This window comes from Marmota marmota, unplaced genomic scaffold, assembly GCF_001458135.2.
Source record: "Marmota marmota marmota unplaced genomic scaffold, marMar, whole genome shotgun sequence".
In the NCBI taxonomy this organism is placed as follows: domain Eukaryota; kingdom Metazoa; phylum Chordata; class Mammalia; order Rodentia; family Sciuridae; genus Marmota; species Marmota marmota.
The window spans coordinates 30,461,988-30,489,626 of record NW_026000016.1 but is presented as its reverse complement, the minus strand read 5'-3'; the positions used below and the strand labels follow the sequence as shown (position 1 = coordinate 30,489,626).

General features: G+C 39.0%; 1 protein-coding gene and 1 long non-coding RNA gene across 28 annotated transcripts in view; one reads left to right on the top strand and one right to left on the bottom strand.

The window, feature by feature from the left end:
• Positions 1-27,639, bottom strand: part of Esrrg (estrogen related receptor gamma) — a 592,284-nt gene that overhangs the window by 530,487 nt on the left and 34,158 nt on the right. For 7 of the 24 annotated variants that reach the window (XM_048809368.1, XM_048809366.1, XM_048809380.1 and 4 more), the window contains exon 3: positions 14,419-14,492. The exons of 8 other annotated variants lie outside the window; for them this stretch is intronic. The gene's annotated coding sequence lies outside the window, so the exon portion shown is untranslated. Of the gene's footprint in view, positions 1-8,877; positions 12,806-14,418; positions 14,493-19,124; positions 19,263-19,404; positions 19,534-20,056; positions 20,226-27,639 lie in introns of those variants that run through there. 9 more of the 24 variants (XM_048809359.1, XM_048809377.1, XM_048809371.1 and 6 more) reach the window with 7 other exon arrangements.
• Positions 19,454-26,582, top strand: LOC107140547. Of its 4 annotated transcripts, none has more exons than XR_007349780.1 (6): positions 19,454-19,592; positions 21,577-21,706; positions 22,746-22,842; positions 23,524-23,639; positions 25,346-25,495; positions 26,237-26,582. It is a non-coding gene; the product is annotated as an uncharacterized LOC107140547 (long non-coding RNA). The 4 variants fall into 4 exon arrangements; XR_007349779.1 differs by having other exon boundaries at positions 25,271-25,495; XR_007349782.1 differs by lacking the exon at positions 23,524-23,639.

Sequence of the window (27,639 nt, the reverse complement as noted above, 5' to 3'; positions counted from 1 at the left end):
TCTTTCTCTTTCTAGAAGCAAATATAAACCTGCTTTATGAGGGTATCTAGTTTACCAGAGAAGCACTTTTTTAGTGCTAGCACCATGGAATAAAAGCTTTAGCATCCAGGGTCACTTAGAAAAATATGCCCCCCTATTTCCAAGTATTCTGTTCTCCCTGCCCTATTCCTTACTCTTCCTACCAGATCTCTATATTCCTACAGGAGGCTCCAGGATTGAAGAACACAGTCATTGCACCTCTGCAGTGAAGTTGCTTTCAGGATTAACTGAATTGATAAATGATCAGAAACACTGAATGGTGCCCAGTACATTTAGTGAGCTCTAAGTCATGTCTTTTGATACAGTAGTGATGGTAGCTGTTACAAGACCCAGTTAGCCACAATACACTAATACAATTTAAAATTTTTTAAATGAAAATGTGGCTAGGTAACATGTAGTTTTCACCTCTATTCTCTGTCTCAAGGAAAATGCTTTCCACAAAACCATCCATTCTAAAAATCTGAAGCTAACAATTACCTATTTTATGTCTTACCATTTAGATTTTGCAAGTGTCTAGAGTGGGACTTTTCAGTTTTGACCCTGTATATTTCAGACTAGACAATTCCTTGTATGTGTGGAGGGGTGTGCACCCTGTGAACAGTATGATTTAGCAACAACCCTGAGCCCCACTCACTACATGCCAACAATCCCTCTTGCTAGGCATAATAATCCAAAATATGTCAAGATATTGCCAAATGTGCCTTAGAGGGCAAAAATTACCCCTAGCTGAGAACTACTCGTCTAGAATCATTTTGAAACAAGCAAGTAAACTATAGACATAAGTTCTCTAAACTACATCTCAAGCATAAGATGATACACCCCCACTGAGGATTTCATTTATGCTACAAATAGCATTTTACTAGCAGTAAAGCGAAACCCAAAGCCTGACAGGGACAGTGAGGTGCTCAGTACTAACAAGCTATGGTGAGCAAAACAGTCCAAACTTCTTCATATATGCAAACTCAACATTTAATTTTCTGCAAGATTACCCACAATAATTACAAAGTTTCTATAATACAGCCTTAAAAGCTTGGAACTATGAGATCCATAAGAATTGATCCTTTATCTTTTACCTTTGCTGTGTACTGTGTCTGTGGAACATAGCAAATGAATGTAGGCAATATTTTCTTTCTAATTTCTAGGAGTATTAAAGTGAAACTTTACTAAAATTAAATTGATTATTAAATAATCCAATGGAGGGAAATACAGAGCAAACCTCTAGCGTACAAACAACATTGAAGTAGACCAAAGGAAGATCCACTTTGCTTAAAGCATGTATCCTTTAACTGAATATATTTGTTGTATACATGATAATAGTCTGACATTCTAAAAATAATACTGAAATATTAGGTGGCATCTCCTCCTGGTTAATGATGGTTTGAGGGTAAAAAGTTGACATCTCTGACATCAGTTTGTTCTGTCTGCCAGTAACATACTGTACTTTTGAGGCATTAACGATAGCTAGAATGGACTTTCTACCGGGAATCTATAGTCAAATGCTGACTATGCCAGATCAACTTGAAGATTTCAGAGCCATTATCAAAAAAGGGAATTTCTTTATCATAGTCTTAGAATTAAGCCAGGTCAAGAAATTCACCTTAATACACAGAACTGTATTAGGATCTTATTTACCTGATATTAATAAAATAAAGTGTATCAAAGAGAATGCACATTCATTTCACCTTATGACATCCACATGACTAAAAAGGTTTCATTCCAAAAGGAAGGAAAAAAAAAGCATCCATATTTTAGCTAAGCATTAGTCCAATGCATTTTTTCCTTAAGGGTATTAGTTGCTTTGATGAAAGAATCTCACACCTTCTACACACACACTGGATCTCATTAAGTTGTCCCCGTCTTTCTAAGATGATGTTACTGACAGGGATTACTCTCCTATTACATGGGAAAGTGGGAGGGACTACAGAAAAACACAGGACTCAGACTTGCAAGTACAAGGTCATTTCTCTTTTGCTTAGAGCTCCCTCAACTCCATCTTCTACTCAATTGTGCTAACTTGTAATGAAGGGAAAGCCTGAGACCTAAGTGGGGAGAGGTAACTGGACTCCTATGTAAGCCTTCATGGGACACTGCTCCATTCCCTGCCCCTTTAGTCATCATTTTTCAATTAAGGAGGAAGTCAGAACTTTTGTGTCATCTTGTTGCCATGGATACCATATCAACACACACCGAAAAAATGGCCTTACCAGTTCTTTCTTCTAACCTACTGAGACTGTCTTCTACCTTCCCAACTTTCTTCACACTCAATCTTCAATCCTATCTGCATCAACTTTTTTTCAAAACTAGGATTTCTAAGAGGTGGATCTAAATGACAGAAGATCTAATTTCTAGTATTCTGTTTTTTTTTTTTTCAACAAGCTGTCTCACTCTGAACAAGCCACTTAATCTTGCTAAGTTAACTCAACTGTAAAAGAAAAATGATAATTTATGTCTTCGTAAACTTTCACAACACAAATATCATGTGTTATTAGAAGACACACATTTAGAGAAACAGAAGGGAGTTCATTTTGCATGTTAGTTCAGTGAAAGCAATAAGAAAACAATTGTTTCAGCAACAAAATACAGTTATGCTCAGGCAGCTTTACTCAAATCTGGTATTATGATTCCATGACCTTCCAAAGGAAAAGGTGAAAATCCATGATTTTTTCCTTTTTATAATCCCTCCTCATCACCTCCAATATGTAAACCCTAAAAATATGGTAACTGGGAGTTTTCCAGTTCTTTCTCCAAGAAAAAGTGACTACTGGTCTAATTTCAGGTATAATGTTTAAACTGACTTACGAAGGCAGTCTGACCTTGACATTAACCTTGGAAATTATGAGAACTTTCCAGACCTCTTTCCCCTCTGCCTTGCATTGCATCTCATTTCTCATACAAGGGTTTAGTATCTCCTCTCTTTCCCTGGTCCCCTGTACTTAGCAAACCCACATCTTCAAAACAAGCAGAGCAGGAAGTACCTCTTAGAAGGGAACTCCATCTGCTCCACAACCCAGTGCCAGTCGGCCACATCATGGGAACAGCAGGCAACTGTCTGGGGAAGGAGCGATAGCGTCTGGTGGACCCCAGGAGGGTGAAGCACAAGAAGGCATTATATTCTCCCCTCACCCAGCCTGGATTCTATGAAAATCAGAAATGGTGCAAACCACAGCCCTTACATAATCCTTAAAGACCAAATGATGGCACTGTAGACTTGAAGGCAATAGAAAGCCTGGGCCAGCAGGCCTCACTATTGACACTCACAGGTGTCATTCTTTTTCATCCATATGTCTGTCCCTCGGTTGAAGTTGATTAGGTAGCAATCACACCAATTAGAAAAGGTCACCACAGTAAAGAGAAGAAGCCATCTCTGGGGGTGTCAAAATCCAGAAAACCACTTTTATCTGCCACATGTCGCCATGTTTCTCAGGGAAATAATTTAGGGAAACTACATAACTCATTTTTTAATTTGTAAAACTGGGATGAAAATATAACTTGGTGAGCTATTTAGTTTTTTGTTTTTTTTTTTTTTTACTGTAGATGGACACAATATATTTTAATTTATTTATATTTTTATGTGGTGCTAAGAATCAAACTCAGTGTCTCACTAAGCTACAACCCCTGCCTGCTATTTGCTTTAAAAAAAAAAAAAATTTCATTAAATAAGGAAAGTAAAAACTGTTTTTAAAGTAAAAAGATTAAACAATATCAAACATCTAGTCTCCTGCATATAGATTAATTTATGCCTATAGTTGCAAAAGCACAACAGGGCTTTGAAAAATCTCCAGTGTTAATATCTGAAGAAGGGGCAAAGATGGTTTTATTATGTGTCTACTCATTCTGTGCCAGGTGTAGGATGATTCTCTATAAACATCTTCTGTATGTGCTAAACCAGAAGAAAATATTGAAAACCATTGAGCTACACCATTTCAGATGCATACGCAAAACCTTTATCTTGTCATTCTTTCATGCATGACTCCACCACTAGTCCCAAGAAGGGAAAAGGATTGACAACAGTATTTACTATCTTGGGTCAAGCATTGGACTAGGCACTGTAGGCACTGTATATGTGTAATTTTATTTAATCCATGTAACAAACCTCAAATGTAGATATTAGAAACCTTAATCTCAGTTTTACAAAAAAAAAAAAAAAAAAAAAAAAAACAACGCAGTCCAGAATGGTTAAGTATCTTTCCTAAGGACTTCAGAATTTCTAAATTATAGCTTCAGGATTTGAACCAGATTTACCTAAGTGTTTCCAGCAATCCTTTTAGAATAGTCTCACCATTTCCTAAACTCCCATGATATAAGCTCTTTCATTCATAGTCTATTGCCCTAGAAGACAGGAGCTTTCCAAAAAGTGCCAGCTTAAAAATCAGAAGTTCCAAATTGGAGCCTCAGCTTTACAAGTCATAGGCTGTATGACTTCGGACAACTTATCTATTAAAATGAAATGTTTCCAACTCTAACCTACATGCCATGATTTGCATAAATATAGATTCTGGAGACCCATCTCCATTCGTGATATTGCTTCTGATCACAGACTTTTTCTCCATCCTGGGAACAGCAGTTTCTAGAGTACACCTACTGGGCTGCTACACTTGTTGACAGGACCATCGGACAAGGGTGGCTAAGGAGGGGGTTGGCTGGAAGTGTGAGAAAGGCATCTACCTTGCAGCTGTCCCTGCCTGCACAAAACCATGGATAAACAAGAGTCCCTCTCTAGAGATCTCTGTTGGCACCTTGTCCTCATTCCTTTCTGGAAAAAAAAAAAAAAAAAGAGAGAGAGAAAGAAAGAGAGAGAGAGAAAAAAAGAAATGCATATCTTTGTGAAGAATGTATTGCCTTCTACATGCAACTGCCAAAAACCCAACTGTAGACAAAATCCATCTGACAAAAATCCCTTAACTGCTTTGATTCAGTTCTTAAAGGAGATTAGTTGTTGGAAGGTCACAGAGAAGCCATCCTACTGCACACTGCAGCTCGGGGTTTCAAAGCCTTCACTACTAAGGGAATCTCCGTGCTTGATGCCCCTTCTCTCCATGCCGTTTAATCAATGAATCAACAAATAGTTACTGAGCAAGGCTTCCCTGGGGTCTGCAGGTCACTTCAGATGTGGCTCTCAGTTCAATAGCAGGAGAAAGAAAAACGGATTTTTCTGACTCCTCTTAAAGTTTCCATTTATAAAACCAGAGCTGGCATCAAAAGACTGTGGGTCTCCTGTCCCTCTTTTCCCTTCCCTGAGCCCTCTGATTCAGAGAGAAAAAGAAAATGCAATGCAGCTGAGAGACATGGAGCAGAAAGAGAAGAAGAGGGAGGAAGGGAAGGGAAGACAAAATGGAAGGGATGGACTAGGGAGGGAGGATTGAGAAAATGAGACCTTTGACCTTAGGTCAAGGGCAAAGGGCAAAAGACAAAGTGAACTTATATGCAATATTCCCAAGAGATATTTTTTTTTTGATAGCATATAACCTCATGCTTACTAACCTGTTATTACAGCTCTTTATTACATATGATCATCTTTGAGACCACTCGGTCTTAAGCTTTTAGGATTGGTGTAATTTGAATATCTTATACCTTTAAGTATCCTTCTACCCACAACTATAAAGATCAAACATAAAATGCATATAGTCTCAATAGTCACAATATCAAAAATCATAAATTTTTTTTAAAAAAACCTTAGTTTACAGAAGTAATTTACAGGAAAATGAATATATTACTTTTGAATTTTAATAAAATGTTATATAAGGCACCATGATATGCTTTAAACTGAATCATCATCTCCAAAGCAATGACACATTACTGCAGTGTACAAATGTCACTAGGAAAGGACCAAACTTAGAGTGGCTAAGGAGGGGGTGAAACTAAGTACTTACTATGCAAGACATGGTGCTAAATACTTTCTACATAGTACATCATCGACTACCCACTGACACACATAATTATTCTCAGTCTACAGATGAGGATGTGCAAGGTCAGAGAGAGGGCATTACTATGCCTAATATGACCTAAGTTAGGTCAAGAGCAAAGACTCCAGAGCAAGTCAGAATCATGAAAGATTGTGCTTCTAACCTCCCTGGAGTTGATACTTTCAGTCCTGCTCTTATGCTTGGAGAATGAAGACAAAGAAAAGAACTGTAGTTTTACTATAATTTACTCAGAACCTTACTTGGGCTTGGTGTTCCCACATCTGTTTGAAATTTTTTTCCCCTCCCAGCATTAATTACACAAGTTTCATCTCTTTTTGAGAGGCATAGCTGGTATTAGAATAGCAAACAAGACATGAGACTACACCGTCAACCATGACACTCTGAAGAATGTTTCAGTCTAAGCATGTATAAAAGTTCTCCAGCATCTCAAAAGTGTGTGTGTGTCTGTGTGTGCGCGCGCGCACACACATGCACACTAGGGATCAAACCCAGGGCCTCACAATGCTAAGCAAGCACTATAACTATACAACTAAGCCACATGACCAACCCCAGAAAGATTAAAAAAAAAAAAAAAAAAAACTTACAAACATAAGTACTGTTAACACTTGACACTTAACAAAGAATTTGCTAGACAAAATTTTCAGTGTTTGGAGGGGGTTGATGCTCCTATTATTGAGTTGTTAAATTATAGCCCTTAGATTTTTTCATGTGTTGATTGATTCTATCCTAGTGAAGAAATAGGAAAATACACACCCCAAATTCTATCACTCACTGTGAAATCTGTATGCGTACAATTAGGTATTCATTCAGAAGACTCTATGTACCAAGGTAGGTAAAATATAAATACATCATTTTGGGGTTTTGTTCCAATTACATACGTTGTTTGCAAGTGAAAGGAAATGTAACCCAAAACACCAGTTCAAGTCTGTTTTACCTTAGGACACAACATGTCTAGACAGAGTCCTTTGCTTAAAATGCCAGTTTGTGTGAGGCCATGACTCTAAGCATCCTCATTTCTCACTGTGTACCAAATAGGTACACCCTCCCACCAAATCTAGACAAAGACAAAGCTTGCTTCTAAGTTCTCTCAACCCCCCCCAACTTTGACTACTAGACTTTCTTCTTGCATTTCCTCTGATTAAAAATGGATAATGACAGTACAACAAACCATGAGGTTTTGTGGCACCTAACAGATTCAGTTTGTTCATTTTTCTTGGTTGACGACATAGGTATGAATACAATCATTTTCATATATAGAACTATCTCCACCAGAGAAATGCAAACATTATTTTAAGTCCTGGTCCTTGTAGAACTCAGAAATGGTCTGGGTGGGTGAAAATCCTAAGATTAAGCACTGTCCTTCTCATAGCTTCTACATGTGCTTATTACCATGTTGCAGAAGTTGTTTCTAAAGCAAATAACAGTTTTCAGAAAGACCAAGGTTACAAATTAATCCAAAGACTCAGGAAGGCAGAAGAAAGACAGCCATACCATTTAAAAGAGAAGGAACAAAATGACCTATGACCCTCTCACACCTAGGCCTGAGAACTTCTGTGATGTAATTAGCATGACTTTCCATAAAGGAAGCCCTGAAATACACAGACTTCCTTTCTATGTCTAAAATAAAGGTACTTACCAGTGAAAATCCACAAGTCACCACATTTTGCCCAGAATTACATGGGCCACCCTTCTCCATGGAAGCACAGACTGGGACCTGCCAAGTTTAAGGAGATACCTATTTGGGTTGGTTGGGAATAAGTAGGAGGGAAGGAGGGGGGCAGAAAAGAAAGACTTCCCCTTTAAAACTGAACAGAAGCGGATACCAAATCACATGACCTTTTACCGTAATTTCTATTAAAATCATTTCATGTCTGGTTGCCTCTGCTCTCCTGGCTCATTTGTATTGTTTACAACAAGTCACTGCTCTGGCAGTTAGTGGAGGCTGAATCCATGGTTACCCGTTTTTACATTCACTAGTTAAATGGAATGCAGCTCTGCTGTGGGTTTCAGGGAGCGAGCTCTTAAGAAACCACAATCCAGCTATCAATCAGACTAATCTGAGAGAAATTAATCTTATAAACCTAAGTATTGTTGCATATTAAAAATTGATAGAAAGGGGCCACGGACTTTGATTGTTTGGAGTTACAAAAGTGGACAAGCTGAGATTTGACTTAGAGCCTCAGAGTGTTCGGTCTGTGGTCTCCATCTGACAGCCATTCACGTTGTGCATCTAAAATGCTTTCCAGGGTAATACGACCACCCTCGAAAACAAATCCACCACCTCCCCAAATTCCTTGAGCCTTTATTTCACCTGAGTGTTCTTGGAATCTAAATAGTGCCTAAATACAGGTTTAACCAGACTGCAATCCCAGCAAAGTAACTTAAACAGACACACACAAGACAGTAAAACACCAAACCGACAGCATTGAGTAGAATTCAATTAAGACAAAACCTCAGTGGAATGCTCTTTATGAGTAAATTAAAACTGCAAACTAATATGTTTTATTGAGAGCAAGAAACAGTACAAATTCACTCTATTGTCCATGAATTTATGTAGTTAATTCTTTAAACATTCCCCAAAGCTAACTTGTTTCTCAAGAAGGACATGACCAACAATTATAATTCCTAATAAAAATTTAGAAGTTTTATAGTTTAATGCCCACAGTAATTGTCCCACAAGTCACATCTAAATGCTAAATGAGAACAGCAAATAGTTAAAGCTAACATATTACAACCCCATCTACTGCAAAGTCACTGTATCAGAAGCTAGAATTGATTTGTTTCCTCAGAACGAATTGAAAATGAATGTAACAGAACGTTGGAAAAACCCCTTCTGCACTGCTAATCGGATATGGTATAATGGGTGACTGCAGCTTTGCCCTGTACTAGTGCTGCCTAAATCATACATACTTACACGTTCTGGGTTCTTCCAAGAGTTTGGTGCAGTTTCAAGGACAAATGTCTTAAGGAAGCCTCTCTACTGTGCAGCAGGGAGCCTAGCTCGGATCTGATGACAGGAGCACAGTGCTAAATCTGACAACAGAGAAGGAAACTTCCTGCGTGAAGAGGAGATCTTGGAAAGTCTCAGGGTTAAAAAGGCTGCTTTAGATGTGCTGGTTGATTTGCTCCCTGGTTGTGTATACACAGTAGCAGCTGATCTGTGTTTGCAGCCCTGCAGAAAGGAACCTTTACTGAAAACCAATGGCATCACATTTCAGTGGAGCCTGTGCCAAGTGCTGGAGAGCAGAGCAACCTTTGACAACTTCACACAATTCAACCCAGCAGACTTACCACAGGTCGCGAGGAGAGTGGAAGGTGCCTCCCCGCCAGCTTTCACCCTGGGTATGTTAGCGCAGTACCTGGGAAACCATACAGTTACTGGCTGGAAACAATGGAGTAAGGTATTCCCAGGACTTGTCTGAAATGTACTTTCTGTCTGCTGTCCTGACCTACCATGCACTATTATTTTAACAGAACTTTAAAAATAAATTCAAATGCTCAAAATGTATGTCCTTCTGCTTCTCATATAAACCTTTGTGTTTAAGGTTCCTCTGGGTTCCTCAGAAATAAATCCAGAGGGGGAAAAAAATAATGTAGGATTGGGTAATATGTGCCAAAATCTGCACTACGTCTCCCAAATCAGAGGCTGTGTTATTGGGGCCATTTTGTTACTGCTCATTATAAATCAGGGCGATTACAAAACTTCACTCCAGTAAAACTCACTATTATAATGAGACTAGGGATTATCAAGAGCAGACCAAGTTGTGGAAAACATGGAATGTGCTGATCAGCCGTAGAATTAGCTTTATCATCACCCTTAATATGGAAGACAAGGAAAATTCAACACCTCACCATCTCTAGAAGGGAAAGTTAAAGGAGCATAAAAGAAAGAGAAATAGAGATAGATGGGGTCAGCTAAGGCATAGAACAAACTTAATCCAAGTATTCAAGTCGTTGGTTGACCACTTCATTACCCTCCAGTTCTCCTCTGCCCTTCCCCATCTCTCTCTCCTGCCCCGAGGACAAGTCCAGGTTGCAGTACATAACCTGGCATTTTCTCACCATTGTGCATTTTACTTCAAAGGGCAAAAAGCACAACTGGCAGTTTAACAAAGGCCAAGTGAAATGTGTCAGGAAGCTCAGAGCACTGCTTTCCTCCTCCTCTGAAAGGGGTCTAGGAGCTGCCTGGGCAACTGGTGAACCATCAGAGGCCTTCACTTTGCATTGATAGAGGAACGATGAGGGTTTCCTTACATTTAAGAACCCATACTGCGTAATGAATAGAGTCTGGGTTCTGTGCCAGATTTAACTTCCTTTCCTCGTTCTACTACTCCACCTGCACAAGGACAGGAGTGGCTTAAAATTTCCAAACTTTCTATTTCCTCATCTTTGAGGTAGTCACAAGTTATCTACCCTATAAGCTTTTTCTGTTAAGGCACATGTTGAGCGACAGAGCCTGGCATGCATTCATTCAAAAACATTTACTGAGTCTCCTGGCAGAACCAGGCACAGTGCCAGACAGTGGGGGCACAGAGTCAATTGAGAAACAGTACATTGCTTCAAGTATAGGTCCATAAGTGTTAGATTATGGGAGGACAGGAGGGAAGACCTATGTTGTCTCTATCACATGCAAAAGAAAAAAAAAATCAAATATCTTGGGATAGGGGATATAGCTCATTAGTAAAAAATTTAGCTATTATAGGCAAGTTCCTGGGTTCAATCCCTAACACTACAAAACAAAATGCTGTCTCATCTGATTCTGCCAAAAATTTTATGAGATAAATGAAGCTATGCCCAACTTACAAATAGGAAAACCACATCTTAAAGAGGTAAAGGTTACCCAGCTAGTAAATCACAGCGTGCATGTCAATCCAAGCTCTTGGACTCTTCCAAGTACTGTCTAAAGTAACTATACAAATTGGTCATGTAGCATTCATATTTTGCACAATTCTTTACAGTACTGGTTTTCATTTCTTTGTTTTTCCAGTGCTGAAGACAGAACCCAGAGCCTTCACTTGCTAGGCAAATGCTTACCACTAAGATATATCCCCTTAACAGTTTTATGTGGGCATATTGTACTTCCCTAAAGGTAGAATGAGTCTCTTAGACACACTACATCTTGAAATTACTTTTAATTCACTAGCACCTAGGATGATATTAAACATATTAAATGTTTAATAAATTTTGCTACATTGAAAAGAAACTCAAGCCGAGTCAATTTTACTACCTATGCTCAATCTCATAAGAAGCCAGAGCCTTAATATACAATGGTTTGGAGGTTATTTGTGGCCTTCCAGTTCTCATACAATGTTCTCAATGACCTCCAAATAGTCATATGCATCTCAAAGTGTTTAACACTGATTCATAATTAAACTCCCTGAATTTTGTTTTCTTCATTTGTTTAGCATGTATTTTGTAACCAGGACCTAATAATTTGGGGTAAGAGTGATTAAATATTGACCTTTATATTCAAACTTAATACTATGACATCTTGATTTCTAGGTTCACCCAGTTTCTAAGTTCTACAGATCACAAAGTGGAGAGTTCTGTTGATCATTATCTTGCGAATCAGAGCAGAACACATACCAATTTCAGGAAGAATTCAAGGTGATTTTTTTAAAATCTGCATTTTAAGATATATTGTCTGTACAGATAACTCAAATTTCTTGAATGACTTTTGACCTACTACTTTATTCTTTGTTTTGACATACAGTCCATTTCTAATGGAAAAATTAGTTAGACGGTTATCAGCAAGTCATACATAAAAATACCCCTTAGAAAAATCTGTATGGTACCTAAAACTTGGAGTTCAACTGATGTATTACATTCATTGCTAATGTTACACCTTGGAAACCTTATTTTAAATGTGATTTATATCATTATTTATAAGTATTTACTGCCAAACAATGATTTCTTTAGCCTTCACAAAAATGCTAGAAATTTAGATTACTATCAATGTCATGACCACAGTGCAAATGATAGGCAATGTTTAAGACAAAGAAAACAATTACCAAATACATTGTTTTGTTTCCAAAGTCATTCACTTGTTTATTTAGACAAGCTTGGCCATCTGTAAAGGAAAGTAAATATGCTCAAGTACTGGCATTGCATACATTAGAATTATCATGCTTGGGAACATCTTCCACATTCAACTGCCCAGCTGCATACTATTTCCTGCTTCCTCCCTAAATAGAATACTATGTAAAGAACCTACCTCAGAGGTTGTTCCTGGGTGGGCAAGAAATGTGCCAACCAAATACCACTCCAGGACTAAACAAATAACCCTTGAAATTGGTCAGACCTGAGCACTTAAAGAGAACTGGTTGGCCTAATGACTCTTCCTCACCACCTGAAACTAAATACAGTTTACAGATTCTCACTTGACCCTCAAAATCATCTTGAGAAGCAGATGGATGTTTTGATCATTCACATTTTGACAATTCAGAGAATTAAATAATTTCTCAAAACCATACAGTAAACTTGAGACAAGAGCTCAAGAACTAATTCCAAAGCTTTTCCACATGACACACTGTCCTCTCCCTTCATGGGGAACCCCCACACATTGGCTTCCTCTTTTTACCTTTGGCTTCACACGCCACAGCTCAGTTAAATACATACCAGGCCATTTTATACACGTGCACACACATGCACACACAAGCACGCACATATACACATACCTTTCTACCTTCCACCTTTTCTTTTCTCACATGTTGGCCAATGGCTTCAGAGAATGATTTTCTCTGTCTCCATATATCCTTCCTCCTGCCTTTCGGTGAGTTTGGGTGTCAAAAAGCAAATCTTATCACAGGTGATAAACTTAGCAGCAGTGCTAATGTTTCACTCTTTCAAGGGAAAGAAAAGTCATACTTTGCAACCAGTCACTAAAAATCCTGAAAGTTTCTAAAATTCCCTTTCGGCTACTCTGCAATACTTCTCATCTATCTTTTCAACTTCCAGTTATATGCATTCTCTTTAACAGCAACCCTCCCGAGTCTAGATAAATGATGAACTAGCATTCAGTTTTACTGCCTTTATGTTATGTTTATCACTTGTAGCATAATAGAACTTGTTCTTTACATTTTATTCATCACTGATAATACAAGATTTCACTCCAATGAGTAACAATATGCTTTTATACTCCAACACAGGAAAGTAATCAGCATTTAAGATTATTCGGGGGTGGGGGTGTGCTTTGAATATCTGATAATTGATCTAGAAAGGAAACATTTTAATGCAAACCTGACTGTCTAAATTTCATGAGGTTTTCATTTCAAACCACTGAACCTGAGCTCATGTACTGCTGTATACACTAATATTTGTAGTCATGGCATAGGTCATACTTAAGTAATAATTAGTTGACAGAATAGAAAAAAATAGGAGTATGATTAATTGGTTGATCCATTATTAATCAATCACGTAACTAAGGATCACAGGGGTAAAGTGAGTTGAAGATTGACTAGTCAAAACCTTTCATATCAGAAATGAAAAAAACAAGGATTGCTATTGTTCTCAGATGAAGTGGACAATCTGGTCATATGGTTAACTCTGCTTACCATCACTGTGACTGACCTTCTGCTGAAGTCTAACATTCACTAGAATATACATCAGCCATAAAGAACAAATCTCTAACTATGATGGTGATTGATCCAAAGGATCATCGGGTATTATACCCTAATTCTGCAACCTTCTGAAAATAAATGTTCATACTAAATAGAAAATGAATTTGTAATAACTGAATTAAAGTGTTCATCTAAATAGCCAACTTTAGATTTCTCTCCACACATAATAACTTGGAAAAATATATAGCCTGTGTTTACTATAGCATGATAGCTACAGTCTCTAAGAAGAGCTATAACTCGCTAACAATTTTCCTGATTTATGTTTGAAAACATACAGGGCATGAAATGATTTCTGCAACCTTACATTTTCCTCAAGAACACTAGTGAGCAGAAAATGTAGTCCAAAAATCATGTGGGCTTGCTTGTTACATCTCCTTTTTCAATAGAAATAGGTGATGACCAATTATATATACTCTACCAAAAGAAATATCATTAGATTATTTTCCCCCTTAAAGGAGGAGAGATGAAACAACACAGGACAAGAAGAAGAAAAAATAAGGAAAAGTGGAAGAAAAGGAAGAAACTCTAATAAAAGAATCTATTTTCATATAATGCTTACATTTCCTTCTTGAGAAAGTACAATAAATCCAGCTTATGGATGATATATGGTTATAAACTGTAACTCACTATACAAATGTTAGTTATTCTTGCTGGTATTTAACATATATGAAAATGTGCTTCACAATCTATAATTGTGCTAATAAAATAGGTATTTGTGAATATAAATTATACTGGCCATAAAATCAGCCTTATTAATCTAATATATCTTAGAGCGAGACCAAATTTAAATGAACCACTTTGGTAACATAGATAGCTGAAAACACTGTTTATCTTACCATGTAAGTGTCTCTCAGAACAGGAATACAAGTTTTGCTATGCTTCATATCCTGTTGGCAGTCTGCATTTCGATCTTTAAAACAGTAAAAAATGTTGTCAGATATGCAGATTTTCCAAGTTAAATAATTTGTTTAAGGATAGTAAATTAATGTGTTAGTATCCTTTTTTAGAGTCCTATCCAGAGTTTGGAGGGACTTTGGGGAGGGGGAGGTTCCCATATTGGGGATCAAACCCAGAGCCTCATTATGTGCTAGACAAGCAAAGTACCCCTGAGCCACATCCCAAGGATATTTATTGTAGCAAACTGACATCTGAACCAGCCATAAGTATCCATAAGCAAATAAAATATCTTTGAATTGCCAGTGTCCATCATTTTATCACAGTTTTGTCAAAAACAACTGTCTTTGGTGGTAACCATGAACAACACATCCTCCACCATAGAACTATAAATAAAGGCCTGATTTAAAACTATAAGGGACACTTTTCTATAACTACTGATGTTATTTAGAATGTTCTAAATGCACTATTAAATGTCTATATGCATGTCTAGGAAAAGGGGTCTATGCCAGTACTGTACAAGGAGGAGGTGGCCTTGCCCAATTGGAAATAATCAGGGTTGAATAAATGAGTGGTAGCTAATCTCCCAGAAAAAGAAAAGTTCCCTATCTATGTGATAAAGACACAAAGACTTGTAGCATTATCACAGGGATCTTATCACAGCCACATTGTCAGGAATTTTTATTTAAAGATTTGCAAGGATTTGTCCAATTCCCTTTATTCTAAGGGACCAGAACCCTGGAGGTGTCATATTTCAAAAGCTATGACTTTCTTAAAAGAAGGTCACTTGGGCTCTGGTTCTCCTTAGCCACCACCACCACCCATTCCAGTACAAAGTACCATGATAAGTTAGATCCAAAATAACATAAAGAAAATTGCTTCAGAGAAAGATCCTTAAATTGTCCTACAGCACTTCCCCCCAGCCCCACATGCCAGCCTGAGAGGGTGAGAGCTGGCTGGACTTACGCATAATTCCTTGCTCTGAACCTGAAGGTCCACTTACTCTACTGGGATGGCAATACTAACCTGAACCCTGAATTTTGGAGCCATAGTATTTCACAGCTTTAACCAACTGATAACAAAATGACAGGAGAAAACTTCTTTGTTTGCACAGAGGCCCCGGTACATTATTTTGACTTTATAAAGAGATTTTCAATGAATTTAAAAATCACAATATTATGATACTTGGTAATCGTTATTTCAAAACGGCAGTTTCTATTGTTCATGGAGAAATTTCAGTAGGTTTTCTCATACCAGTAGTTCAATTGAAAGATTCACCAACTGCTCCCTGGAGAAAACTGAAGATCTGCATTTAAATGGAGATATACTATTTCCAAATGCACAGTACCTAGAAGGCAGATACTGTCAAGGTTTCTTAGTGAGCATAACTCAGATTATATTAGGTGAATTTCAATGCCATAGCTATCCACATTTCATAGGGTGAGAGTTATTTCTATAACACTCATTTTTCTCTGTGAATTCTTCATAATGTTTGTCCCTAGAAGTTAAAATTAAACCTTGCTCCATAGTAGAGTCCTCACACTAACAACAAGCAATTACTACTGTACATATCATTTCTGATGTGTACGGAAAAAGACCACAGAAGATAGCTCCGCCAGAAATGTTAAATAATTGAAAAGTATAATGACTTAATAGAGTAGTAAGCTTAGTTTACAATGCAGCCAATTTGAAGCCATAAAAATACTGTGTAAAAATTTTATCTTGTGGTTGACCATTACATATCCTATCTATTATTCAAAAGTATCTCAACAGTATTTTTCTTCATTAATGTGGCTTTTGGCATTTTCCTCAAAATATTTCTATTTCAACAGTTTTCCAACAATTCTGAAACAAATACAAAATTTCTGTTTCATATCATAAAGACCCTTCACTGGTGTGATAATATGTTCAATGTCAAGCTGAAACCAATTTCATAGGTCAATCTGTAAGGCATACTTGAACCACCCCAAATATGATTTGCTTTGCATTGAACAGAATCAATCAGACATTAAGAAGAAATAAAAAAAAAAAATATGAGACTAAAGATACTGGTACTAACACATCTGTAAACAAAAGGACAGCCTCATAAATAACTCCCTTTCCTGTGGCACACTAATCCAGGGATTTCTCTACATTAGAAAATGTCACGGGGCGTCAGAAAAGTTTTGCCTAGAGTGTTCTGCTAAGGTGCATAGCATGTCTGCTAAGGAGGAAAAAAAGAGACACTTAAGATCAACTCCAAACATAAGTCCATTACCTCTGGCAGACTCTCACTAGAATTCTAGCTTCAACTGAAATGTCCCTGTAAACAAGGTTACCAAGAACAGGCCTGGATATTTTTCTCAGCAACACTTTCCTAGGAGCCCCTCAGAGGTCGGTGTGGTGAGTTATACCTTATCTTGCTGCTCTGCCCTTCTCATGCTGATTCAAATTCAGAACTCAAATGAAAGATGAAATATCTTGAAGATCACTTAATATTGAAATACTGTTGCAATAATAAGTGGTGCTCAGTTGGAGATGGGAACATGGTACTCTCTTGGTAACCTTTTAATTTCTGGAAAAATTGTACAGAATAAATTGAGCCGCACACACATGGAAACCTAATCGATTGATCTGCTCTATTTTGTTAAAACACCACCCATCAGAAACTCCCTCAGCTCCCCAGGCAATTCCTGTTAAAGACGACCAGCACATTTTAGGACGTATCATGCACGAAAACTTAAATGCTATTTGATTTATTAAAGAAAAAGAACCATCTTTTATCTACATTTATCACCCCAGTCAATGGAGAGTCTGATGTGCAATATGATACCATTCCCAATATATACACATTTAATTCTATGCAAGTTTAAACAGTTATGAGAATTGCTTTAAGAAAAATAACAAAGCCATGCATAACTGACATATCTATTTCAAAGATCAGCTAGGCCTGTTTCATTACATAGTTGATGCTTTTCAAGTATGAAGGAAAAGAAACCTCATCAGTGTCACTTCATCTCCATCAGCATGTCTGTGTACCTTTCTTCTGTCAGCCACTCCTCAGCTCAGATTTGAGAACTGTTCAAATTTCCCTCTCTTTCTCACAATGACAGAACTGTTTCTCAGGTTGGTTAACTCATTTTGATAACATCAAATCTACTGGACAGGAGGGGGTGGGGGGGAGATCCTGAAACCACTCCCAAGTCCCATCCCCTGCCTCCTTCTAAGACATTTTTCTGCTTCTTTTTCTCTTGCCTGCTGCTTTTGAATTTGGGCATTTTCCAAACATACTCCCCTATTTGGTCTTTGGGCAGCATGAGAAACAAGTTTATAAACTAGACCAAGTCACTCAGCTGCTCTGAAACACACTTCACCACATCCGCAGGTCTCCAGATCTTGACTTAAAGTATTAAGCAGGAGTGTTTTGAAAGTAGTGGGTGGTCATGTGTGGACCTAAGGGCTTCTCTGTACCCATAAGCTGGCTGAAAGCTGGCTGAAAGACTTTCTTCCTCTTTTTTTCTTTCTCTAGTTCTTTTTCATATTTTTATTTTTATTTTTATTTTTTTTGAGGGGCCTGGATGAGAGGGTGCCTTTTTCAACACTGCCCTCTGGTTTATGTTAGCCAAATCAATTGGTTTCTCTGTGTGTCCTTCTTCCCCCATGGCCACTGGTTCTGATTCTACAACACAAACATAGCAAACGTGCTTCCCTAGCAAAAGCAGATCCATGTGGCAATTCACAGCATAACCCAAGCAAGCACAATAAATAAACACATACATAATCATTCCACAACACTGAGGGGGTGGGGGTGGGGGGTGTCTGCAGGCCTTTCCGGACTCTTACAGAATTGCTCTTTAAGATTCTGAAAGACTGAAAGACCAAGGGGGTGCAGCTAGGGAAAGGTTGCCGGAAGAGGAGGGGAAGAGGGACAGAGTGGAGCTTTGCCCTCTGTGTCTTTCTCTCCCTGAGAATCTCCCATCACCAAACAGGGGTGGGGAGGGGGGGCACTCTATCCTGAAGAATTTCTCACACACTTGAGGGGCAGAAGGGAGTGGGTGGTTTGAAATACTTAAATGAGGGTCTGGTGACCTCTGTGCAACTTCAGCGACTCCCTCGGGAAGGTGAAAGGGTTGGGGAGACAGGAGGGAAAGAGGCGTAGAGGACAGGAGGAAGACACCTACAGCAGCTGCAGTCACCAGAAGGGTTTTCCAGCCCATGACAGCAGTCCTCAACTCCTGGCACCACCCTCTCCCACAAGACCCCTGCCCCACATCCCCTCGCCCCTAACCCCTCCCAGTGCCGGTGCTGAACTCTGCCCTCACTCTTTGCCACTTTACCAAGCACTTAAGTCTCTATCCAGGAAGGGGGATGGGAGGGGTGTTGAAAGAACAAATCTAATTGCAATTAGGATTTATCTGTGTCTCTAGCACACACGCTGACAGTTTTGCAGTCATGGTCAGGCAAGTCTACAAGAGGTGGGCAGTACTTAGGATTGTGTTATTGAGGGAGGGGTTGCTTTTTCTTTTTTTTTTTTCCTCCAAGAGACTCTAAGCAAGTGAAGGGGGGAAGGGGGTAGCAATACAGATTTCAACCAGGACTGCAAATAAAGAATGCCCCAGATGCAAATGTCTGTCTCCAGATGTTGATGATAAGGATTTGGAGCAGTTACCTTGGCAGGGTCAGAACTGCAGCAGGTTAATCAGGTGAGTCGTCGGGGATTTTAAAGAAGCCGAAGCCGGTTTCTTTGGCTATGAAAGTCTACAAAACCCCCATGCAGGAACATTGCACATCTTACACACGCCTCCTTTAACTGGGCTCCCACGACCTCAGCAGGAGAGGGGGTGCTGGCCGGCCCACCAGTGGCAAGGGCACGGCCCCCCGCTCTGCCCCTGCGGGCACGGGGCCGGCCTGGCACCCGGGGTCCGCGTCCGGAGCGGCTGTGCACTCACCGAGCCAGGCTGCGAGGGGCAGAGGGGCGCCCGCGGCTAGCCGGAGCGCTGAGGCGCCTCCCTTTTCTCTTGGTAGCGTCGGTCCGCACTCCCTGTGACCCAGGACGTCATGATGCCTGTCTGTTTTCTCAATGATAACTTGGCAGAAGAAGAGAGAGGCTGCCAGGTTCTCCTCGGGTGGTTACGTGGTATGTGCACGTTTCTGTTTGCATGCGTTTCTCTCTGGTTTTTTAAAATAAATATCTATATTTTTTTTAAAAAAAAAATTCCCGGCACAGTCATGATCTGATCGCATTATTGCGTTTGCATAATTGACGCCTCTGGGTGTGTATATATGTGTGTATGTGCGTGTGATTTTTTTTCCCCTTTAAATCCTGCTGCTCCTGCCGCCACCGCAGCCGCTGCAAAAGGAAAGCAAGCATGCGTTCATCTTTTGTCTTTCATTTTACCTTCAGGGTGACACTCAGTACCAACTGCTCCCTTCTGACCGTCGCCAATCCTCGCCTGGGCAAAATAAATTTGAAAAACATGGGGGGAGGGGAAGGAAGAGCCCCCTGAGCCAGAATGCTGGGGTTTCCATTCTTAGGCGATCGGATCCCAAACCAACCCGACCCACCTCCCACCCTGTAAAACCTTTCTCCCTTCTACCCACCGGGCCCAGGCAGAGAATCGGCACCAAGATAGCGAGGAGCATCCACCCAGGGCCAGACACTCATGTTCGCGGCGTGCACTTGCTGACTTGCATATCTCGGTTGCATTCCCAGTGTGCAGGCCTCTCACAACTGGGGCTATTTTTGTCTCCCAGAGATGTTCTTTAAAGCCTTTTTAAAATGGGGAGGGGAGGGGAGAAGAAAACAGAGTAAAGTCCAAGCTTCCATTTGAGGGGCTCTGTGGACACACCATAAAATTTAGGAAGGGGGGCTCCTGGCATCAGACCTATCAGGGGAGTTTGGAAGGGCAAAAAGGATAACTAGCTTTTGACTTTTGTACAGTGGCAGGAAAACTTTTTTTTTTTTTCAATACAAAGATGTTACTGTGGACTATGTACTGTATTTCTCACTTTTATAACTATGTTCTCCAAGATCAGTAGGAAAGATCTCAAGAACATTCCTTAATATTTATTTCTTCCAAAAATAAGGTATTTTAGATGGTGTGACCACATGATAGGTGAAGCACAGATCAACTTCTTCTTGTATGTTTACGTCATGTTATTTGTACATTGTCTGGTATGTTTTTTATAACTTCTCTTAATCATAATATTGTGTATTTTACTCACCATGGGTATGTTCCTGATTAAAAAAAAATATCTAGCATCAGGTTTGGCCAATACTTTGCCCTTCTTTATCACTAATTACCCTTTTAGAGTAGCAGAATGGGCTAAGGACTTTCCCCCTCAAACTCCTGCTTGACCTTGATCACCATTAAGTATGGGTAAAGTCACAGTTCCACTCTGATTCCAAATTCCTAAAAGATGACAGCAGAAGCCGAGGTTGCAAAATATAAAGTGCCAAAGAGAATGTTCAATCTGAAAAGCAGAATGGCTTGAAAGAAAAACTTTTTAACTCATCCAAGATAATCTGCAACTGCTGGGTGTTTAAACATAGTTAACCTTAAATAGGTAAACTATTGGAGAAACTGGCTAAGTTTAATGAAAATACCAAGTAACTTGTTGGGCCTCTTTGCTTTAGCGTCACAGTCCAAGAATCACTAGCAAATCCCACAGGGAAGACACTGTAATTATGCAAAGGCCAGACAATCAGAATTGGAGAAGAGCCTAGCTGAAGTAGACTAAGAGGGTCAGAGGACTATTGACTAATGGCCAGATCCCAAGACTTGAGCGGTGCCTCTCCACCCTTGACAATTGGACATGGCTCCTCTGCCTCTGCTAATCGGGTCTCCTTGGAATGCCACAAGGATGAACTGGTGCAGTCAAGCCCATGCCTAGAGGTTACAAGAATCAGTGTTTCTAAGAGGGCAAAGGCCAATTCAGAGACCATCTATAGTAACTTTCCAGTAACTATCCAAGAGGTACTTGTTAATATTCAATCTTGTTCTCCAGCTTTTTTATTAACCTCAGAACTGGACCCTTAAAGACCCACTGCAAAGGAAAAGAACCACAAAAATGTGACTAACTTTAATCCCCTGAAATCCAATTTCATTTTTTCTTTTCAGACCAAATGCCGTCCCTGCTGTTTGTCACCAATCCACATACCAGTGCAGGCAGCCAAGTGGTTTCCTTCCCCAGGGTGAGATGTCTGAGCAACTAGAAGAGAGCAGAGCACAGTATTCAAGTGCTCCAAAGGTCTGAAAAGACACTTTCTAATCTGAGATTCCCTAAATTCAACTCTGCTTAAGAACAGCTCTGTGTTGTTTATTAGAGTTCAGACTCTCAGACTACTTTCAAGTCTCTTTTTTTTTTTTGGTCTGGCTTCACCTAAAATATAATCATTTAATATTGTAGCATGTTCAATTTCACTTCCCAACCAAACCAGAGGGCATGAAAATGCTTACTAAGGTATATAGAACACATGGGAAGCAATGTAGTAAACCTTACTGGTGCTCAGAACTTGTGAATCAAATTAAATATCCAACCAACAATAAAAAATTTTTTTAAAAAAAATTAAATACCCTTAACAATAAAACAGGAAGACTGTTATTATCTCCTGTTACCTAGGGTACTGAAGCATGGAGAAGTTATATGCTCCAAGGTGCACAGATGGGATTCAAATTCAAGAGCTCTGAGTTCTATCAGTCTATTCAACCTTATTTCCAACTACTGGCATCGTGGACCCTTGGTTCAGTCAGGCTGGCCACCCATTGTTCATCTCACATACCCTGTTAACTCCTACTCCAGTGGTATTGCCCAATCATTCAATGCCCTCCTTCTGCCTCTTTAAATTGTATTTGCCAGTCAAATTCTATCCACTGGTCAAGGCCAAGTTCAAATCCTATTTTGCCCACAAAGCTGTTATTTATTATTCTTGGGTTTATCGATCTTTCTCTCTCATTGTTACACAATGTTCACTCTTACGTAGAACATCACGGGTCTCTAATTGTTTCTGAGGTTTCTTTTTCAATCCCTTCTTCACCTCTCAATTCCTTTCTGACAGAAATATGCTTTTTTTTCTCTCTCTCTCTCCGTCTTTCCCGGTCTGCCTACCAGAGTGCCAAGTACAACACTGTCTCTCATTAAATAGCTTCTGATACATTAATTGATACACAACTGTGCTTTGTAGAGCTAGGATGCCACTTTTCAATTTGATAAAATTTGAAAGTCTAATGTAACAAAAGCTTTATCCTTTTAACTGAAGAAATTATAAATCTGTTTCTGCCTATTTCAGATGTCCCTAGAAAACAATCAAGTCAGATCGATGACAAAACTATTTAACTGGAGAAGCACATTATGATGAAGAAGAACCTGATGTGGGGGTGAAGAGGGTGAGCAAGTATATAATTGTAGTATTGGGGAAACTATCATAAAATTAATCATTATGGGTTTTTTGGCTGTTATGAGCCTTTGTCTGATAAGTTTTTTTTTTTTTTTCATTTTCTGAGTTAACTAATGCTTTCTTATTTGAAAGATAAGGAAATAAGTGGGAACTGGTGGCCAGAAGATGCGTGAGCTAGCTCACCTTAGATGGGCTACTGGTCAGCAGTGTGTGACCTCTGCAAATTATTTAACCATGCTGTGCCTCAGTTCCCTGCCTACACAGGATGGAACAGATCTCCAAGTTCCTTGCAATGGCTCAATTAGAATATGACAGAGAGAAAGAGCAAACAAGAATATTTGGCCCATGGTGGGATTAGTTTTTTGGAGCGTACTAGACAGATTCTAGAGAACTCAGGTAAAATTAGCCAAGTTCATATTCTAATCCACAGTATAGAAAAGGGTAGCTCTGAAAAACTAAGTTCATATGCAAAAGTATAATCAAATTTATATTTTCCCAAAGTATCCCCGTTAGACAAAATTATTAATAACTATGTGTACCAATAACCTATCATTTCTGCCAAAATGTTGTTAGTCATCATTCATACTTGCCTACATGACCAAATTGTTGTATGGACTCAATTTGATATAGGTTAATTCAGTCTGTGTTGCATGATGTCTTCAATTCACAGGTAGTTTGAATTGAATCCTGATACTAGTTGAAGAGCAGAGATCTATCAATGAAGAGACTTAGGAGCTAGAACCTGAAGGGGCCTTTTTGCATATTTCCTTATTGGAACTGATTTCAGTAAGCTTCTCTGTGTGTTCCTTTCCTTATTTATTCTTCTCATTTTATTTAATTTTATTTGTGGTGCTGGGGATTGAACTCAGGGCCTCATACATGTCAGGCAAGTGCTGTACCACTTAGATTATCCCAGCCCTCCTTTATTTATTCTTAGGTATTGAATAGTTTGATATCATTCACTTTCTATCCAGGTTTTTGTTGAGGAAAATAATATAGTAGAAATGAAAAGGATGCTATTAATTCAAATAAAATATTATGTCAGATTTGCTTTGTTGTACACCTGAATTAATGTTTCTAAAAGGTTTCGCAAAGTTAGTAGAACATGTGGAGACAAGAATTCAGGCCTTGTTGAGAATCCAAGTTGATCCCTACCACCCTTTACTAGTTAAAGGACCTCACAAAATCCTCAAGCTTGGAAGAATCCATTGCCCTATCCATAATACATTTTTAGATGATGTAGTACAGACTCTGGGAAAACAGACAGCTAATCACATCTCAGCAAAAACCAAATTCATTAGAACATTTACTTAAAATAGGAATGTATAACAAATCTCTGACATGGAAATATGAAAATAATTTCATATCAGGCAGGGATCCTCAACCAGGTTTCGTGATAGCTGAAACCTGGATATCCATGGATGAGTTACAAAGATCTTGAAATTATAGGCCAAGTGAACATGTGTATATTGTTCTCAAGAGAAATCCACAACTTTCTTCACATTCCTTTATGACTCCAGAAAGGTTAAAAACAACTGATACAAAAACAAGTTATTTTAAATGAACTTAAAAAAAAAAAAAAAGATACACATTCACTGAAGTCAAATGTCACACTGGTTACAACATGGATAGTATATAATAATTATCAGTATTCAGAATGATGGCCTTGAGACACGATGAAAGCCTCATATCAAAGAAATTCACTTAACTGACAATGCGAAAATATAGCAGCCTATTCAAATTATTTGAATACTGAATTGAAATGAGGTTTCTGTTTTTGTCCAAGCGGGTTGGACAATCCTCTGTGTGCTAAGCAAGGTAGATTCATGTAGGAAAATAATCATTGTTTCAAGGAGTAGTTAGGGGTCCACTGCAGCTGAGGTGGCAAAGAATGAGGAGGAAGAACTGGAGGGATATTTGGCAGGGGACTGGAATTCACAGACTTTCATGTCTGATTTAGACAACTGAGTTAAATGTTATTAAAGAGATAAAAAAAAAAGATTAAGAAAATAATGAATTGGGTTTGATATACGTTGGCTTTAAAGTCCTTTGGAACAGCCCAATTCCACCAGCCCTGGGAAAAATTAAGAACAGATTTGGGGCTGGAGAAATTTATTTGGAATCAGCAAGCAGTGAATTGGGGATGGGTTAGGCTGGTAAGACACGTGGCAAAAAAAAAAAATATATATATATATATATATATATATGAACATAAAGGACTTAGAGTCTGGAGTAAAGTTGCAGTTATTTGAATGAGATCTAATTTGCAAAATGTGAAATTATATAACACCCAAGGCAAAACAGTATTAGTGATTTTAAGTATTGGTAGACAGCTGTACTGTAGCATACATTTCGGAAAAGAACAATCCATCTCAGAATTCTACTTCCTCATGAGGTTTTTCTGGACTTCTTTCAAGACACAGTTTTCCTTTTGAGATACCACTTTCCCTGCCTGGGTACAGAAGGGAGAAAGAGTTTTCCTTGGCAACCAGGTTCAACTGGAAAAAAATAATCAAGATGTCACCTAATGCCACAAGCTACAGACTATGTTTTCATCTCGGTGGACCTGCCAGTTGTTGAAGCAGCAGAGGAAACTCAGTGTCATGGAAAGAACACTAAACTTAGAGTCAGAACCCTCGAGGGTGAGTCTCATTTCTGCCTCTCGCTGCAATTGCAACGGTGGCCATTCACCCAACTTCTCCACATCTGGATTTCTTCTGTAGTCCCTGCCCTATTGTCACTGGGTCATGATTCCTACAGCACTGGTTTGGAAATTCCCAAAGGGCTGGCATAAGGGGGAGTAACCACAGCTTCAAAAGTTATCTCTTCTCTGAACTCCTCCACAGTGACACCTCACTGCATCCCCAGTGAAAGCCCCGTGTGGCGGACCCCTCTTTGTCTCCACTGCCATCAACATTCCTATAGTACACTTAGACCAACGAGGCTGTACTCACACTTGAATTTTCCTTACTCTGTCCACTGCTCAGAGGTCTTGGCTGCCTTTACTGTAACAGATGTTTTAGTTATCTTTTGACTTGTAGAGCCCAGCATACAGTAGATGCACTGTAAGTGCTAAATGAATAAACAATTATCAGAGAACACTTGCCTGCACATGTTCCCATTTTGAGAAAATGCTTTAGGTAAGCTGAAAAATGGGAAGTGCTGGGCCAGCCTTACTGATAGACAATAGACCAGAGTGCTTTGCTCATAAAATTTCTACATTACTGTGTATTGGCCTATAAGTTCCCTTATAATTTCTTATAAGGGAATAAAGGCCTTCTTTTATCAGACTTAAGCTTGAAATGAAAATCCTATTATCACTTCTTCCAAAAAATGTTTACACTGGTTTTATTCGACACTGATATAAACATGCTTCATTTCAGATTTTGCCAGAAAGCTGAGGAAAGAAAATGGGAAAAAATACCATAAACCCATAGGAAGATTCAATGACTGTGAATATCTGGTGGAAAAGACACAGAAGGCACTCCGAATGTCCTGTTTTCAAATTCCTAAAGAATTTTCTTTAGCCTTCTAGGATTATGTATTTTACCTTCAAAATGAAATGTGTAATCTTTAAGTATCAGGGTTTGGGAGAGGTTTAAACGAGAAAATGCATATGATGGTACCATGCTTTGTCAAAGTAAACAGCTGATTTAAAAAAAAAAAAAGAAAATTCTCCTCCCAGTTCATCAGTTTGTAACCATAATAAACTTGTGAGCTTTTCTCTTGGCCATGGCTACAGTTTGGACCTTAAAATATTCCCAAAAGGATCATATGTTGAAGGCTTGGTCCCTAGTCTGTTATGCTGGGAAAAATGGTAGAACCTTTAAGAGATAAGGCCCAGTGAAAGGAACTTAGGTCACTGGGGACATGCCATTGAAGAAGGTATTAGAACCCTGTCCCCTTCCCTTGCTCTCTCTCTTTTGCATACTGGCTGCCATGAAGTGAGCAGTCTAGTGCATCTCACACTCCCTCCATGGTGTGCAGCCTGCCTCTGGCCCCCAAATGACAGGGGGCCACACCTAGCTCCATAGCTAGGGAGTTGGCCAACCACCAACCATGGACTGACACCTCCCAAAATGTGAGTCAAAATAAAGCTCTCCTCTTTTTAAGTTGATTATCCCAGGTGTTTTGTTACAGTAACAAAGTTAACATAGCCAGACTTCTAAAAAAGAGGAGCACAAGGAGTAACTTATATCAGTAGCTCCCAAACTACTGATACAAATAAAATCACTTAGGATGATTTTAAAATTCTGATGCTTGAGTCATACCCCATAGCAACTATGCCTGAGGGTAGGAACCACGCTATAGTACTTTTGAAAATTTTTCACTTGATTCCAGTGTACAGCAAAGTTTGAGCTAATGTGGTAAAATGGCCTGTGGGTGGCTAATAAGCAATTAGTGCCTGATGCTAACAGGGTCCAAGTTTAGACTCTAATCCAGAGTAGCACAGTTCTTAGCCCTTGCACAAACCCCATAACTCAAGCCCTTCTCCTTTTCAATGATCCTCTGGTAAAGCTCTTTGTAAATGGACCGTAAACAGAAGAACAATGGATCCACTCATCCCAAGTACTGAAACAGCAAAAGAAAAAAAGCACAGGAAAACACCCATATCTGTAGTACTATTTCATTTATAAAGGGCTATCATTATTTAATCTTCACAATAACATTGCATAGTTGGCATTATTATTATTTCTAGATCGAAACAATCAAAAACTAAAGGGAGATTCACCTTTCTCTGGGACAAAGTGACAGATCCAAGGGTTTTACTGAGGCCCAGGACTCT